The sequence below is a fragment of the Engystomops pustulosus genome, chromosome 2, assembly GCF_040894005.1.
Source record: "Engystomops pustulosus chromosome 2, aEngPut4.maternal, whole genome shotgun sequence".
Classification (NCBI taxonomy): Eukaryota; Metazoa; Chordata; class Amphibia; order Anura; family Leptodactylidae; genus Engystomops; species Engystomops pustulosus.
The window spans coordinates 55,220,398-55,237,876 of NC_092412.1; the positions used below are offsets into that span (position 1 = coordinate 55,220,398).

General features: G+C 41.9%; 1 protein-coding gene across 5 annotated transcripts in view; it reads right to left on the bottom strand.

Annotated features, from left to right (window-relative positions):
* The window catches only part of ZNF385A (zinc finger protein 385A), a 222,076-nt gene that overhangs the window by 75,172 nt on the left and 129,425 nt on the right, over positions 1-17,479 (bottom strand). The window lies entirely within an intron of this gene.

The window sequence follows — 17,479 nt, forward strand, 5'->3', positions numbered from 1 at the left end:
ACAGCGGGACCTGGGGGGAGAATCCGTGACAATATCATAGCTGCCCGTGACGCGGGGCAGAGGTACGAAAAACGGGAAAGTCCCGTCAAAATCGGGACGGTTGGGAGCTATGGTTAATGTTCCAAGGGCTCTATGGTGAGCACAATGGGGGGAATTCCTTAGGATTGACGTTTAGAATGCCAGTCTTAAAATTCCCCCACCGGTGGTCCTGCAATAAAATTTAACTAAGAGGCACCGGCCTCTTAGTAAAAGGGCACAAACTCCACCTGTACACCAGATTGGAACTGGTAGAGATATTTGGTATAGTCTCTGCCGATTTTCTGGTGGAAACTATAGTAAATGTCAAAGGGAGGGCTGTCACACCTCGGCCCACCATCCAAAAGCCCTACATCCAACCTGCTCTTTGCTCGGATACGCCCATAGTGTATGAAATAAAATGACAGGGAGATTCATGTGCCTTCTCCACCAGTTTTCTGGAAATAATATAGTTGTGTCAGAAATCTGGTGCAAATAATAGCGATAGTCTACGTCCGCCCAAAGCTGACAAAGACTTCTATTTCATAGACCAACCCAGATGCCAAAAAGAGGGGTGCTTGTGGTGTACAGGACAGGTCCTCTAGGCCATTTTAGTAATCACTCCTTATTACCTTAGAATTTCCTGACAGAGTCCACGAAAATACTGTAAGTTTGCTGAACTGGAAAACCCAAATTCAGCTGCCAATCCTGTCCATAAAATGGATCATGTGATCCTAACTAACCATGACCAGTCTACCTCCCAACACCTAAATGGCTTGAGATATAGGGTTATGTGATCTTAAAGGGGTATTCCCATTTCAGCAAATTAATTTTATTGTTTGTATTATAAAAAGTTGTACAATTTTCTAATATACTTTCTGTATCAATTCCTTTTCTAGATCTCTGCTTGCTGTCCGTTTACTACCAGTGGACAGAAATCTGACCATGGTCACACAGGTGCAGGGCTCGTTAGTATCATAAAGGCTAAGCAAAGGTGTGTGTTATAATGAGCCTTGCATCTGTGTGACCATGGTCAGATTTCTGTCCACTAAACAGTAGAAGCTTTCTATAGAATGACAGCAAGCAGAGATCTAGAGACCTGTTAGGAACTGATACAGAACGTATATTGGAAAAATATTTAACTTTTTATAATACAAACAATAACATTAATTTGCCGAAATGGCAATACCCCTTTAACTACCCATGAACAATCTAATTTCCAGGACCTGATGTTACTATTCCTGAATACAATCGTAAGGTAGATTAGTCATAGACACATGACCCTCCATTTGTTACCATTTTATGAAGCATGAATGGCAGCTCATGAGCTAAAGGACATTTCTGAACCAGGAGGCTTTACTTTACATTATATGTTAGCGGTGCAGACCTTTTCATTGATGTATATTGAAAAATGACCTAATATCCCCCCCCACACCCCTTTAATGCATGCAGGGGAATATATAATCTGCTGTGTCTCAGAAAAGCTTTACAAAAGATTTTATGTGGCTTCGGTAGAGCTAGCAAATACTGTCCATCCTACATTATCCGTGGACCATGTTGTATATAACTTTTAATACATTTTTGATCATTTTTCCCATCAAATAGTGATAAAACACACTTTCTAAATAGTATTTTTGTTTTTAAAGTCAATCGCAGCAGCAGAGAGACAGAAACACGTATTTTGACACATAGATAGGTGAGTCACGGGTAATAAGCATGTAGCTGCAGACAACACACATCAGGGTGATCACTATACACACATCATACACCCCCTCACACCAGGTGCAGGGATGTGCTGTACAGACATTCTCAGCTCTCCAGAGGACTATAGGATATGCTCCGAACATGAAACCCTTTTACTAGATATCTATACTATTTTCATTACAGTGGGGAGACATATAATGTATCATTTAAAAAAAATTACAGTATGGCCTGTATCATAATAAAAAATAAAAATTGCTACATTTCAGTGAATAAAAAAAAGAGAGAAACGTGCCAGAAATCAGGAGGGATACGGATTTGGTGCAATTTTTATTAGGCAAATTAAAGAATATTGCATTGTACAGTGTAATACTACATAGTGTGCTTTAGAGGGCGCCAGACCTCATATATTTATAGACCTCACACTGATGACTTCAGATTTCAGTTGTGGCTTCTATTGCTCCCTTGACAGGTGCACATTATTACTATTAACCGTCAATGCTTGGTTATTATTTAAAAAAAAAAAAATTATTTCAATAAAACCTATTATTTATTGCACAATATTTTAGCACTTTATTCTGTTGACTACTTTAATTACAGAAAGTGCTATAAAAAATTCCTATTTTACAATGTCCCATATTCACATACAGTCTCATTAATTCCCAGCTTGTCCAATATTCTCTTTTTAATATATGAGAAGCAACAAACTCCCAATAAGCAGCATCTATACATGTACACAATGATGCACATTGGGGCAGATTTACTTACCTGGTCCATTCGCGATCCAGCGGCGCATTCTCTGCGCTGGATTCGGGTCCGACCGGGATTTATAAAGGTAGTTTCTCCGACGTTCACCAGGTGGCGCTGCTGCACTGAATTTCCCCGAAACGCACTGGAAGGTAAGTGCAAGCTCCGCGACACATTTTTTTTTTTAAAATGTGGCGGTTTTTCCGAATCCGTCGGGTTTTTCGCTCGGCCACGCCCCCCGATTTCCGTCGCCGATGCGCCACAATCCGATCGCGTGCGCCAAAATCCTGGGGGCAATTCAGGGGAAATCGGCGCAAATCGGAAATATTCGGGTAACACGTCGGGAAAACGCGAATTGGGCCCTTAGTAAATGACCCCCAATGATACTAAATCAAGCAGTAAGGCTATATTCACACTAACGTGTGCGCCCATTGCCGTTTTTGGGGGACGTATATATATACACCATATATACGTCGGCCGTACATATGGTATGTGGAGTCCTGCCTTTATACCTGCTTAGCCTTACCAGCAAGATCTGACCAGATCCTATGTACTTCATGTACTTGCTAATTTTGACTGTTCCACTTTCACTGGCGTCGGATCCATTAAATGTCTGATAAATCCTTCTGAATCGAGTTTCTACCCTGATTTCATCCTGAAGTGTCTAAGTAGCCTCATGCATTTTTCTCTTTGTTACTTTGCGTTCTATTCTCTGCATCCATTTTAAAGGGCTCACATTTTTCTTATCTTTTACATTGAATCAAATGTTAAAACAAATGCTCATAAACTTAACTTTCAAAGCTGAAATTCCAATATTATCACTATGACATCCACAAAAGGACAGATTTCCAACTTTATGCATGAACAATCTACCTAGAGAACTCGAGGCACATTTGAGGAGTTTGTCAAATTCTTGCGGAACAATTTTTTGATTTGGAGTCTGCATGAAAAGACTTGTGTGAATATAACTGTAATTGTTAGGAGGATGCAGACCAAAGAAGGAGATCCCAAGGGAAGCTAGCTCTTTTCATAACCTTTTCTGTTATGAAAGTGATAAAAATCTTTCTCACCAGAAGTGCAGTGGGTGGAGACTAATGTCTGTCAGTCTATGCCCTCAAGCTGAGGCCAGTAGGCTTGCCCACAGATCCCATTATGCCCTGTGTTCTCTCTCAAAGTAATTTATTATTAAATCCATTTAGTTTCCCACAATCCACTGAACACTGCACAGTGCACATACAGGATGTATATGGTGGCAGCCTGGCAGCTTCTATTACATGGAGGAGCAGGGAACATGCACAGAGCACATACAGGATGTATATGGTGACAGCCTGGCAGCTTCTATTACATGGAGGAGCAGGGAACATGCACAGAGCACATACAGGATGTATATGGTGACAGCCTGGCAGCTTCTATTACATGGAGGAGCAGGGAACATGCACAGAGCACATACAGGATGTATATGGTGACAGCCAGGCAGCTTCCATCACATGGAGGAGCAGGGAACATGTACAGTACATACAGGATGTATATGGTGACAGCCTGGCAGCTTCCATTACATGGAGGAGCAGGGGACATGCACAGTGCACATACAGGATGTATATGGTGACAGCCTGGCAGCTTCCATCACATGGAGGAGCAGGGGACATGTACAGTGCACATACAGGATGTATATGGTGACAGCCTGGCAGCTTCCATCACATGAAGGAGCAGGGAACATGTACAGCACATACAGGAGGTATATGGTGACAGCCTGGCAGCTTCCATCACATGGAGGAGCAGGGGACATGCACAGAGCACGTACAGGATGTATATGGTGACAGCCTGGCAGCTTCCATCACATGGAGGAGCAGGGGACATGTACAGAGCATATACAGGATGTATATGGTGACAGCCTGGCAGCTTCCATCACATGGAGGAGCAGGGGACATGTAAAGTGCACATACAGGAGGTATATGGTGACAGCCTGGCAGCTTCCATCACATGGAGGAGCAGGGGACCTGCACAGAGCACGTACAGGATGTATATGGTGACAGCCTGGCAGCTTCCATCACATGGAGGAGCAGGGGACATGTACAGAGCATATACAGGATGTATATGGTGACAGCCTGGCAGCTTCCATCACATGGGGGAGCAGGGAACGTGCACAGAGCACATACAGGATGTATATGGTGACAGCCTGGCAGCTTCCATCACATGGAGGAGCAGGGGACATGTACAGAGCATATACAGGATGTATATGGTGACAGCCTGGCAGCTTCCATCACAAGGAGGAGCAGGGAACATGTAATAGGTGGAAAAAATCATAAGTCAACCAGTTTCTTGAAATCTATAGCCTGTGCTGTGTGAGAACTAGGGGTTAATAGCTTATCTGCACAGTGCACAAAGTACCCATGATAAAGTGGGGGAGGAGAGCAGCGAGAGACAGAGAAAGTTCTGTAGAATCACAGATTGAGATGGAGGGACTAATAGGAACCAGGGAGATCTTGTACCTCACTTTTCTGTGCAGGAAACATCTGTATCCACAGTCTTGAGAGAGAAAACTCTGTCACATGACCTCCTGCTGAGCAGGGAGCAGCAGCCCCACCCCTCCCAGGAGTGCATGTTATTTGTTTATACTATGGACTACATGGCTTATCTGCACAGGCAGAGGAATCAGCTACTGCATCACTGAGGTAATCTGGGGGTATAGCAAAAAAACTGGCTGCTGGATATAGGTAACAAACATAATAGGCAAAGTTGTTTTACATCCCAAGAGCTATCGATTTGTGGGGGAAAAAAACTTAACAGTTACTCTTTAAAAAAGTAATAACAAACAACGCCTTGTGTCGAGTGAACCCGAAAAGCAATGTTTGGGTCTGTGCCAAACTTTGCAGTTTCATGTACTTGAACTTAAAGGGGTTGTCCGAGTTTTGAAAAAAAATATATATGTGGCCGGGAGCGGGCTGCCTAAAACAATAAAGCTGTACTTACCTTCCAGTGCCCTCCGGTATCCAGCGCTGCTGTCGCTCTGGTCCGGGCGCCATGTAAACAAACATGGCTGCCGGAGCAGCACTGCATTCAGCTTCCGGCCGGACCCAACAACCTTCCGGCCCCCATACACAATGCTGTTTATAGGGACGGATAGGCATACCCGGCCACGGCCGGCCGAAAGCTGAATGCAGCGCTGCTCCGGCGGCCATGCGGCCATGCCATGCTGGCACCGATCACAGGTGTCAACCCTTTAGATGCTGTCTGCAAAGTGTGCGTGCCACCATTTTGCCTAGGTGGTGCACTGTTGCAGTGAAATAGTCAGTTCACCATATACTGCAATACTATAGTATTAGGAGTGTACAAGGTCAGCCGAACTTGGTGAACCCGAATCTGGACTAGTCCACTCCTCACTACCAATGACCTTGTGTGTCGCATGCAGTTCATGTAGACGGCAGGTTTATATGCTTCCAATGATAAAATGCTCAGACTTCTCTCCATCAATGCCTTACTTAAATCCGCACTGTTTACAAGCTGTCACAGCAGTAAACTCCAACAGCGACACTTCTGAGGGAAAGGGACAGGCTCGGCGGACCATAGCTTTCTTCTCCAGCAGTCACTTTGTCATCTTGTGTTGGAATGAGCAGATGTGATGGACCAAGACCTTAACTTCTGGAATCCACTTCAGGGTAAGTACTGCTCCTCGCTCCGCTTTCTGCCGACAGCGCCTGCTTTGTCTTATACACCGAAATATAATATATTGTCATTTTTAGGAGCTTCTGTTCAGATTTAGGTCAAGTATTGTTTATGGATTAAACTGCAGCCTTGGCTGCTTTGTACGAAGCTGATTTGGGTCATTAGAATTAACATTGCCACAAGTATTTTTACCGGAGAACACTTCCAGATTATTAAGTATGCATTTACTACTTGGCTTCAGGCTTACCGGAGCATCAACAGTCTAACACTTACTTACAGTGTTGTGTCACACTCTTTTTGTGAATACTTATAGGATGGCCCTAGAACAGTGTCTCCCTGCACTGTGACCTGGACTGGCTTTCTATGGAGTGGTGAGTGGTGAGGAGTGCTCACCCCCTCCTAACGGCAGTGTGGTGGCCAGGGTTACTGCCCGGGTCAGCAGACGTTCGTCTGCAAAGGGCCTTAGGATCTATTTGGAGAGCCCTAGAAAAAGTGCACTATCCTACAAAACTATGATCCATTCTCCATGTAATTGTTCACCCTTTGAGTAGTAATCCCCCCTTGCCTTATCTGTCTATAGCTGTGTATTATCATATGCTAGTATGAAGCAGTCTGAGTATATAAAGCAGGGGTAGGGAACCTATGGCTCGGGAGCCAGATATGGCTCTTTTGTTGGCTGCATCTGGCTCTCAGACAGATCTTTAATAAATAGTGATGGCTGTGTGTGTCATAGACTGATCACTTGACACAGGCAGCAATGTTACCCCTGCTTATGTCCTTTGTGTGACCCAGGCGCCATCGCTTGGGAGCGATGAGGAGCGCAGGTAGGTAAATACTCTTTTTTTTTTTTGCTGTGACTACCTATCTTCAGGGAAGCATTTGCTGTTGCTACCTATATGCTGGGGGCATGTGCTGTGGCTACCTATATACTGGGGTATATGTGCTGTGGCTACCTATATACTGGGGGCATGTGCTGTGGCTACCTATATACTGGAGTATATGCGCTGTGGCTGCCTATATACTGGGGACATGTGCTGTGGCTAGCTACCTACTTGGGGGCATCTGCTGTGACTACCAATCTACTGGGTGTATGTGCTGGGGCTTCCTATCTACTTTGAGGCATATGCATATTGTAGGGCTCTTATGGAATAACATTTTAAAATGTGTGGCGTTTATGGCTCTCTCAGCCAAAAAGGTTCCTGACCCCTGATATAGAGGCTTCTAAATGTCATTAGTTTAAAAAAATCTTTCTTCAAGCTGTCTATAGACAATATATGCTGAACCTCCTCTGGATGACCTGAATGGAAAGGTGTGTACCCCTATAATTAAAAAGATGTAGAATTATTACATTCACCTTTCACAACTAGGCGACTGTAAAATTGAGCATGCCCTGACAGGAGCTGATGGGTGGATATGTGAAATAAATGCAGGTTATCTGAATTGAGGAAAACTTGGAATGAGGCCTACTCCAATGAAAGCAGGTGAGTTGAGGTAATGGAAAGTTTCTGATTCTGATTGATTGTTCTTGTACTTTTTAATATCTTCCTTGGTTTCTGGGTCATCTATATTACATAGTTTCTTGCCGGTTCCATCTCCACTTCGCTATCTCTTTATTATCATCATTGCACATGTTCCCCACCATACAGATATTAGATAAGTTACCACTTTTCTGCTAAACTATCTTATGTGTATGGATATAGATTGTGAGGCTGTATTTAAGGTATGATATGGGGAGGACTTTTAACCCTTTACCAGCAGCTATTACTGATGTGAGGGTATAATTCTGGTGACAGGTCTTCTGTAATCACTAGAACTTTGCTGCTATGCTTAAGAAGGTCCTTAAAACCACATATTACAGTATAATGAAACATTTATGAAGTGCTGGTAATTACCATGTATATCTGAATGTACTGACTATTATGTTCTCCATAAACACAACACAACGGTCAGAACTGAAATTGTGGTAACGTGATAAGCCGTAATGGTGAAATGTACACCTTCATCAGTTCCTCGGTTTACATGTCGCTAGGTATCAACTTAATCTGATATGTGCTGTGTCTGAAGGAGTCTAAACTGATGCGACTTTGATTGTTTGTTGCTATATAATTAACAATTATACTATGTATACTATTTAGTGCATGTGATATCATATCACCCGATCATAAATTGTTTTGACAACCTCAATGCTGCTCACTCACTTATGTTGCTTTCTATCTAGTGTGACCTCTCCGTAAAAGCTATTTGCGTTGACCCCACGTAGTTCACATGGCAGACTGACCCACTCTTGCAGAAGGAATAGATTTTACCTTACACTAATAACTTGGAAATGATAACTTTCTATGAACACTTCTGCTGCTTGTTCTTTGAGATGCCTCTTATCTTTCATCATCACATGGCACGTTTCATACCTGACCTGCCAACCCATGTTTCATACCTGACCAGATACTGCCAAATCTCAGCACGATAGGAGATGCCATATATCGATCTATAAAGATGTGCAATATTAAAACCAAAGGTCGAACTGGTATAAAGAGCAACAACAATATAAAAAACTTGGAACAATATGTAAGGCATATTAACTGGGCTATTTCAGAGAATCCTAGTCTCTACGACTCAACCTTCCTGTTTTGGAGTGTGGGAGGAAACCGGAGTACCCGAAGGAAACCCATGCAAACACGGAGAGAAAATACAAACTTTTTGCAGATGTTGACTTCAATTTTATCCGTTCCCCTCTTTCTGCTTCTATGCATTAGCATTTCTAGCAAATATCTACACTGTCCCATTGCCATGCTGTGTCCCATATAATAAGCCCTGGCTCTGTAGCAGGTGTGAACAGGTTCAGGGAAGCCAAGAAGCCACTCTGCATTTTTGTGGACCCACACATACAAGGCTAGCAGAACAACAATCTGAATATTTGTCCTGGACGTAGCTATGATTCTGCATTTGGCACACAAAATAGTGGCTTTCGTGTTAACAGATGCCTGATAACTTTTAACATGTTTCTAAAACTGATTTATCTGCTACGGATCCAGCCTGTGCCTTCATTAAATCCTGACATTTATACAAAGTGCTTATTTAGCTAGACATGACAGAACTAGCCGTAGGGTCCTCAGTGTGATCCATTCCTTCCCTTGGAGATAACATCTTATGAAGCCAAACTGTAGGGGGGTCCAAGCATTCATCCTGCACGGTGTCTATATTTTGTGCTAGAGACTCCCGGCCCGGTCTCCTGACATGTGGTCTGTGAATCAGAGTTTCTTCTTTTCATTATGCCTTGGCTGAGGGCATCGTCCCTTTGAATTAGTGCTTCAATTATAAAAGCCAGTGGTTTGCGCTTGTACAGGACGCTGTAGATAAGATTCCTTTTAACAATTACAGACTAAGTAATATGATGTAACCCAAAACTAATTAAGGGCTGGACATTTGTCTCCTGGCTAAACATAACACATTCTGACAAACGCTTTTTTTGCCATCGGATAATAACTTCTTTGGAAAGTGGCCACAGTGCCTGTGAATTTTACTGCAGAGGTTGTGAGGAACTATGGAGAACAATTCAATATCATTCATTATGTGGTTTAACCTTGGGAAGAGCTGCTGGTTCATGACTGGTGCCCTGGGAAAACATAGACAAATCATAGGAAAGAGACATAAAAACCAAGAACCCAAGGACAGTTATAGATGCGTCTATGCCATGGTCTTCTATAGGAGCAATTCCACATGATATAGGAGCCTCTTTAGGATATTGATACAAATCCAGTGAAAATGATAAGAAGACAAATGGAGCTTGAATCTTGAAGACAATACCGCATTGCTCAGAATTAAAGTATCGTAATATTGTTCTCTCTTTATTAGCAAACTCCTTCATTAAAAATACATAATTAAAAACTAATGAAGCAAAAAGGATTTATTATTATTATTATAACTTTTCCAGCTGGGGTTGACAATGTTTTTACCCATCGCCCAAGTAATTGACCTATCTTACGAACTTTCCACTGAGCTGTAACATTGTCATAGTAAATTATTGTAGTAACGACCCCCAATTAAATGAGCACCAGGAATTTCTCCAATGTAAACTAAAGATCATGGAGGTTTTATTGTAAAATCTACATATTCTTATTATCTGTCCTTTCTTTGTTCCATACTAGTGCAGATCTCATATAGACCTTATAGTAGTAAAGAATATATTAAAGCTCACATACTGAAATGTAACACCGCAGTAAATGCATCTGCATGAGATTACTTTGCTCCTTTTCTTCTTGCTACTTTAATGTTGTACACCGGATATCACTGGTAAGTAGGCCACTTTACGTGAGAGCCTATTTGATGTGATATTGTTTTGAATTTTAAAGTGTTTTGCTTTTTCCCTTTTTCTGCTTAGTCGCATCTTTTTCCTTTTCTTGTCATAATGATGAGATTATATGGAAATGACTGTGCTGACGTGTTAGCGGAGATGTCTGCCATCTAAGTCAGGGCATAGCAATAGGCAGTTCAGACAGGGCGGGTGCCAGCAGTGGGCATACCAAGGCAAGTGTCGGGGCCCAGATCTGCTGGGGGGGGGCCCACATAAAGCTGTTCATAAAGAATCCAGGGGGGTGAGGTGGGTTTTATATAAAACAACCATGATATGACAAATTAGGGAATGTTTTAGGGAACAGGAGACTGTTTTAGTTTCTGAATTTTTAATGCCGCCACATGAGTTCACTGCAAAGGGGCCCACTGAGGCTCTACTGGCCAGGGGCCTACTGAAACCTGGAGCCAACCCTCAGTGCAGAAGAAGTGATAGCATATAGGCCCTGGCATATATACAAAGGAGATATTCATCTGTTATATAAATTGCACATTTTAAGTTGGGTGTCGTGTTTCAGACTTTGCATTAAACGGAACTTGGTTTTTGGGATACTAAATCAACAAGAAGTTCTTATACTAACAGGGCCCCTGCTATTGAGGTGCAATAAATCCACAATATACATCTCAACCGTACGTGAATGATTGCACAACCAAACAGAGGTGTGATGAGCATCAATCAAAAATCTATGACATTTCCCATGGATATGCTATAAATGTCCTTATAGGGATATCCCTATAAATGTGTATGAATATAAGGGCACCACACTAACTGATGAATGTAAGGCCGCATGCACACTGACACACGTCCGCCGCAATGGAGAGGAGTAGGGGTGACCTCTCACCTCTCCATTGAAATGCACGGCCCACAGCCCTTAACACAGGGAAAGATAGGACCGTTACGGTCTAAAAAATAGGGCAAGCTTGCAGTTGTACATACGTCCTCTGTACGTTCGTGTGCATGGGGCCTTATACAGATCATATTTCAAGGTCATAGAGCCACATTTATCATACACTGGCGGTGGCGTATGATGACATCCTTCCCCCCAGCACAAGTCGGATTTATCAGGAGGCTGCGAATGGTTGCAGGTTATAGCTTGCACTCAGGTGTGGGACAAGACCGCAATGCGCCAGCCCACTCTGCCACCAGCCACACCCCCTTCACACCTCTCCACACCCACTTGGCATGGAGGAGGCAAAACGTCTTAATTACCTGGCCATGCACAAGGAATTGGGTTTAATTCCGGGCATGTACACCTGCCCCATAGACCTCTGTTTATCCATTCTATACCTCCATGTACCTGCATATCACATACCATAGATATTTTGTAGAGGTGCTATGAAAGGCACCGTAAAGAGTGCACATGCTGTAATACAAGAAGGCTCCCAAAGAGTTTGTCACATAATGTTCTTTTTCGCCCAACATAGACCTTTATGTTAGACTATAACAAAGACAGAATTTGTAACTACATGTAATTATCATAAATCTCACTCAATTTACAAAACACAGCTGACACTTCACTTTCCTTCTAGCCTCACTGGTCTATTATCTGAATACTCTAGTAGTTCCTTTAATAAAATTAAATCAGACAATTGGTGTCAACGTCCCTAATTTATTATTGCAGGTTGAACAAAGGTCTAAAGAATGTAGAATAGTAGTAACTCCCTGTACCCAGCGGGGGGCACTGCTGCAGTTATCAATCATAGACAATAATATTAATCTTTTAGAAAACACTTCTAAGAGCGAGAGCAACTGATGTAAGAATACTTTGTGTAAATGATTTTATATTATACATGAACAATGTAAGCAGCGACAGATTTCCTCTCCAGCACTACCATGAGATAAGTGTCTGAAGGCGTTGAACTTAACAGTCTTAACAATTTGGTAGTTTCCATTTTTAATATTAATAACAACTTTCCTTTAGTATTTGTAACATCCTAGTAATTTTGTGTGTGTTTAAGCTTTTCATGCTCAATTGTCAGTGGGTGTATACAATACGCTATGAGGAGCACAGCAGTGTGACGGGAGCTCAGGGACTCAGAATTAGACGGCAAAAGAACACAGGATCGATGGGAAACAATTCATGGACCGGGATTATTGTTTAGATACAGAAACCTAAGTTTTATGTTACAACTGTCTGTTCCGCACAGTGTATGTTTGGCAAATTTGGCAAAGACTGATGTTTTTTGTAAACACCTGATTAAACTATTATGGGGTCCGTCCCTTTATCATTTCCAAAAAAAATAGACTCTACCAACCTCCAAATTAGATTGCCTTATTCTGAATTTATGGGGTACAGTATTGGGGCAGATCTGAGGCTGACCAGAGGTTAAATAATCAAAAGACATGGGGACACTCGTGCACCAGCGTATGATTGCCCTGCTGCTGCATTTTCGCAGCGCGATACATTAAGAGGCTTCAGCTTCTTGATGTAACGGGAAGGGTGCTGCGCAGCGTTTATTCTAATAAACGTAGAAGGTGACTATTCATAAGCGTAGGGACAGTTACAACCCGCACCGGCCCACTCCTGGCTGGCCATGCCCCCCTGGCGTGAAGGTTACGGAGAGGGCTAAATAATCGCAAGTGCTAGCAATAAGCCAGCATTTTCAATTATTTCAGGGCTTCTACGGAACTGATGTGGCGCACAAGCCCTGATAAATATGCCCCACTGTCTCCATCTGGATAAAAAGGTTTAATCTCCAGAGACGACAATATTTTTTTACTTTAAAATCTGTGGAATAGCCTGCCTCAGGAGTTGGTCACAGCAGGAACAACAGAGAGCTTCAAGAAGGGCCTAGATACCTTCTTACAGCAAGATAACATTGACGGTTATGTTATAATATAGAACCATGTTTCTTCCTTTATATCCCTTACCCTAAGCCCCTTTCCTTGCCTTCCTTGGTTGAACCTTATGGACAGATGCCTTTTTTCAACCATAATAATTATGTAACTCCCACCCATTTCATCTTGACCTATCCATAATTATGCATTTTATCTAGAAAAGTCCTGTTGTTTTTCTATTACGTCCCACAGATCGAGATGTGGGGAATGTTTGCTTCTGAGATGAAACAGGATGAAGATTAGGTCAGCTTGACTTTGCGCAGAACACTTGACAGCACATGCCGGACAAGTAAAGTGTTCTTCAGTGGAAACAATGACAATAAAGAAATGACTAAACATAAAACAACCAGACTAACTATAAAGCAGGTGAATGGAGAATTGTTCTGTGTTTTGGGCAAGGTGACCTCTAAAGTCACCTTTTCCCATATACTTGTAAATGCAGAGTTTGGGTCAGTGATTGCTATCCTAAGTTAACGTAGAAGTTCTAGAATGACAGAATCAATTCATCAGGCCTGAGATTGGCAGCACTTTGGTCTGATTGGAAAAGACAATTTATCGTGATTCGTTCATCTCTAGACATTACGCTCGCCTACTACCCAGATTTTTGTTATTTGTACCAGCTCGCAACCGGTTAACTGGAACTGAACTTATGTAACGTCACAGGAGACTCGAAAAGTGCTCAATACATCATTAAACATCACTAAGCCTTTAGCTGCTGGCTCTGTTCTTCCTCGTTTCCACGTACAGGCCACTCAAGTATAGAGTGTTTGTAGTCCTTTGGTGCATGAATCGCTTTATCGTGCAGCGTTGCGAGCATCTTGCTTCAGCACTTTTATTTTACGTTCCATACCAAATCAGTTTTCAGCTATGAACACCCACAACATCATAAAAGGATTCTATGTTAAGACGCACTGGCAGAAGGTGCCAGGATAAATGACATTCTTAATAATTGCCATCACAGTTCAGTCTCTACTGTTATCACAGATAATCGGAACGTCACGTAGAAAAGAAACACTAACCCAGAGTGCTTATTGTCTGCAGCGTCCCGTGTTGACCTTGGATCTTCTGCTTGGACACATCCTAGGTGGACAGCTGTTGTGCTTGGGGACAAATAAGAACTGAATCTGTTACAAATTCAGATAATCCCCTGGAATGTGCTCTGGGTTTATCTCAAATTGTTACATTAGTAGGGACTTGGTTTAGTCAATGCTCTGTTCCCATAGAGAGCTAGTGTACTGTGTAATGAGTGGAGAATGGGGATCAATTCAATAAGTTCCAGGATTAAGACTAGTGACATGCCATTGACGCAGCCTGATTAATGGCTCTTTTTATCTCTTTTTCGCATGGCTACATGTAGACATTTTCATTATGTTTGGACACTGCTGATCCTTTTCCATCCTCATTAAATGTTCATCAGATGAATCTGGTGATTTGCTCCAACCAAGAGCTGTCCAACTAATATGATTGTTACACAGGGTAGGTGATAAATGTATGATAGAAGAGGAAAAATAGAAGGACTTGTGTCTCTTGTCTGAATGGAACCCTTGCATACTATGAACACATTCAGGGCTGGAGGAGAAAGTTTTCCATAGACTTTGATCGGAGAAGTAGTTCACCTACAAAACCACTGCTCTATTCAAATGGGGTTTTTGTGATCAGTCCCCCAAAGTTCATGCTCGTGATAATTGTCTAAACACTTGAAATACATCAACCTTAGGTTCCTTTTTTAATGGAATGGTGGTCACCCATAGTAAGTATCCCACATTCATTCTCTATGGCGAGAGGGTCCCAAAGACTTTGAGTGGAGAAATAGTGTGCATGCTTAATCACAGCTCTATCAGGGGTCTCAGTGATGTGACCCTAAGCCATCACGTAGGTCAGTGATGGCTAACCTTTTAGAGCTGGAGTGCCCAAACTTCAACCAAAAGCCACTTATTTATTGCAAAGTGCCAGCGCAGCAATTTAGACAGTAATTTATTTCTCCTTGTTCTTTGACAATTTTCAATCATTCAGCCTCCTAAGGACACCATCACAGTTGAAAGGAGGAGGGCCAATTTGTCTATCATTGTAAGAAGATTCTGCAGAAAGATTCCTTGAGTCCTGTCTGGTGATGGGGTGATGGCCTGGGTGCCCACACAGAGGGCTCCGAGTGCCACCTCTGGCACCAGTTCCATAGGATCGCCACCACTGACGTAGGTGATGTTTTTCATGGGTGAACTCCTTTAAAGGACATCTACCACCAGGATGAAGGATTGGAAACCCATCACACTGACATACGGGTGTGTGCCCCCCTCTAGCAGGATCTGCTTTTATTTTAGCTTATTATGCTCTTGTTTTAGGAATAAATGGCTTAAAATATTATGCAAATAAGTCTGAAGTGCTCTACGCTCCATTAAAACCTATGGAGCCTGGAGCCCCTCAGGCTCATTTGCATAATTTCCATTTCTTTCTTGTAAAAATCAAGTTATTAGAAGCTAAAAGAAGAGCTGATCCTACCAAACAGGGCACACACCAGTATTTCAATGTGCTTGCTTTACAATCTATCATCCTGGTGGTAGATGTCCTTTAAGCTCAACATAGTAACCAAGTTGCCCAGCTATTTATTAAAGAGAATGTTTCACACCTTCATCAACTCCAACTCTTTGCATCTTTGAATAGATGTCACTTCATTGATTCTCTAACCACCATCATTAAATTAGCAATCATCCCCATTACTTTCACTAACCTTTATGCTAAATAGGCTTTATTATAAAGTGTTTGATCTTGGGAGTGGAGTAGACAGTGCTGGAAGAGCCATTTGATAAGAGGAAACCTAATAAGCATATTGGGTACCAAAACTATAAGCATTGATTGCTTAGCATTGGTGAAGGGTCAAGTGTGTGATTGGGTGCAAAGAGAATGATTTGTGAAGGGAGTAAAAAGTTCTCTTTGATGGGAAGTTCTAAATCATCAACCCAAAAGAAGATCAGAATTGATATTGAAAACAAATTTTTTCTTAATTTTTTTTTAGAAAACTGCCAAATATCATTGTTCAGATGCATCTAAAATAAGAACCATGACAGGTAGACTGATCCTATTAGGGTATTATGGATACATGTATTCATTTTCTTGTAAGTTATTATGTTTTGTGCTCAAGAAGCATTCATACTACTAGCCATCGTGTTTTACAAGACAGGTTACACTCACATGTACTATTCCATTGGGGTCTACTTGTAATCACAAAGCCTGCCTTGAGAAAGTGTTTGTCAACACTTCATCCTCATTGTAGCCCCAAGGCACCGTATGACATCTGCAGCAACTGCTGAGTACTGAGACTCTTTAGGTAACTAAATGAGGGACAGCAATCAGACCTAAGCCCTTTGGGAAAGCTCAACATACAGTTAAAGATGTCTTGCAATGATCATGTTACTCTGCATTTCTACATTTTCATAGCACTAGTTAGTAGAACAGCCATTGAAGCAATATTCAAGAAAAAGTGATGCATTGTTATATTTAGTACCGGAGCTGCATACTGTGTGTTTCCAAAAATGTATAGAAATTAGTGAGTCAACCAAGATGCCATTCAGATCCCTGGTCCAATTATTTAAAGGATTTGGTTTAGGTCCTAAAGGAATTGGTCCGAACTTGGAATTTTTCTGGAAATGGGTATACCCCCCCCCCCCTCCTCCCCAGTTTTCCCAGATTTTTTTCTTAAAAAGCTTCAATCTGGTTTCAAAAATTCTTTTGTGAACTAATCCTCCCTCTGTAGGCAATGGAAAGAATGAAAGCAATATCCAGCTGCCATTTTGAAAGATTTGTTTGAGCGAATCGGAAAAGGGATTTGAATTGGATGTGGTGCCTAAAAAATGCCAGGTTTGTTGGGAAATTAAGAACAAACAAATACATTTGTTCATCTCTATTCATAAGATATTCATGCACATAAGGGGAAAGTCTGCCAAACTGAGCCAATTTAGGAGGGAATGGGCAACTATTTCTTGTATTAGGGTCAACAGACTTTCTTCCGTTAGCAGTTCTTAATCATCAACGTACTTGAACTGTTCATTGTTATTTTCATCACTCCTGGTTGTTTTTTACTCCAGGTACATTGAAAGGGTTTATGCATTAAATTAAGGGTCCAGAGAGTATTTTGGGAATTCCAAAGGACTTATAGCTCATAGACAACGATGA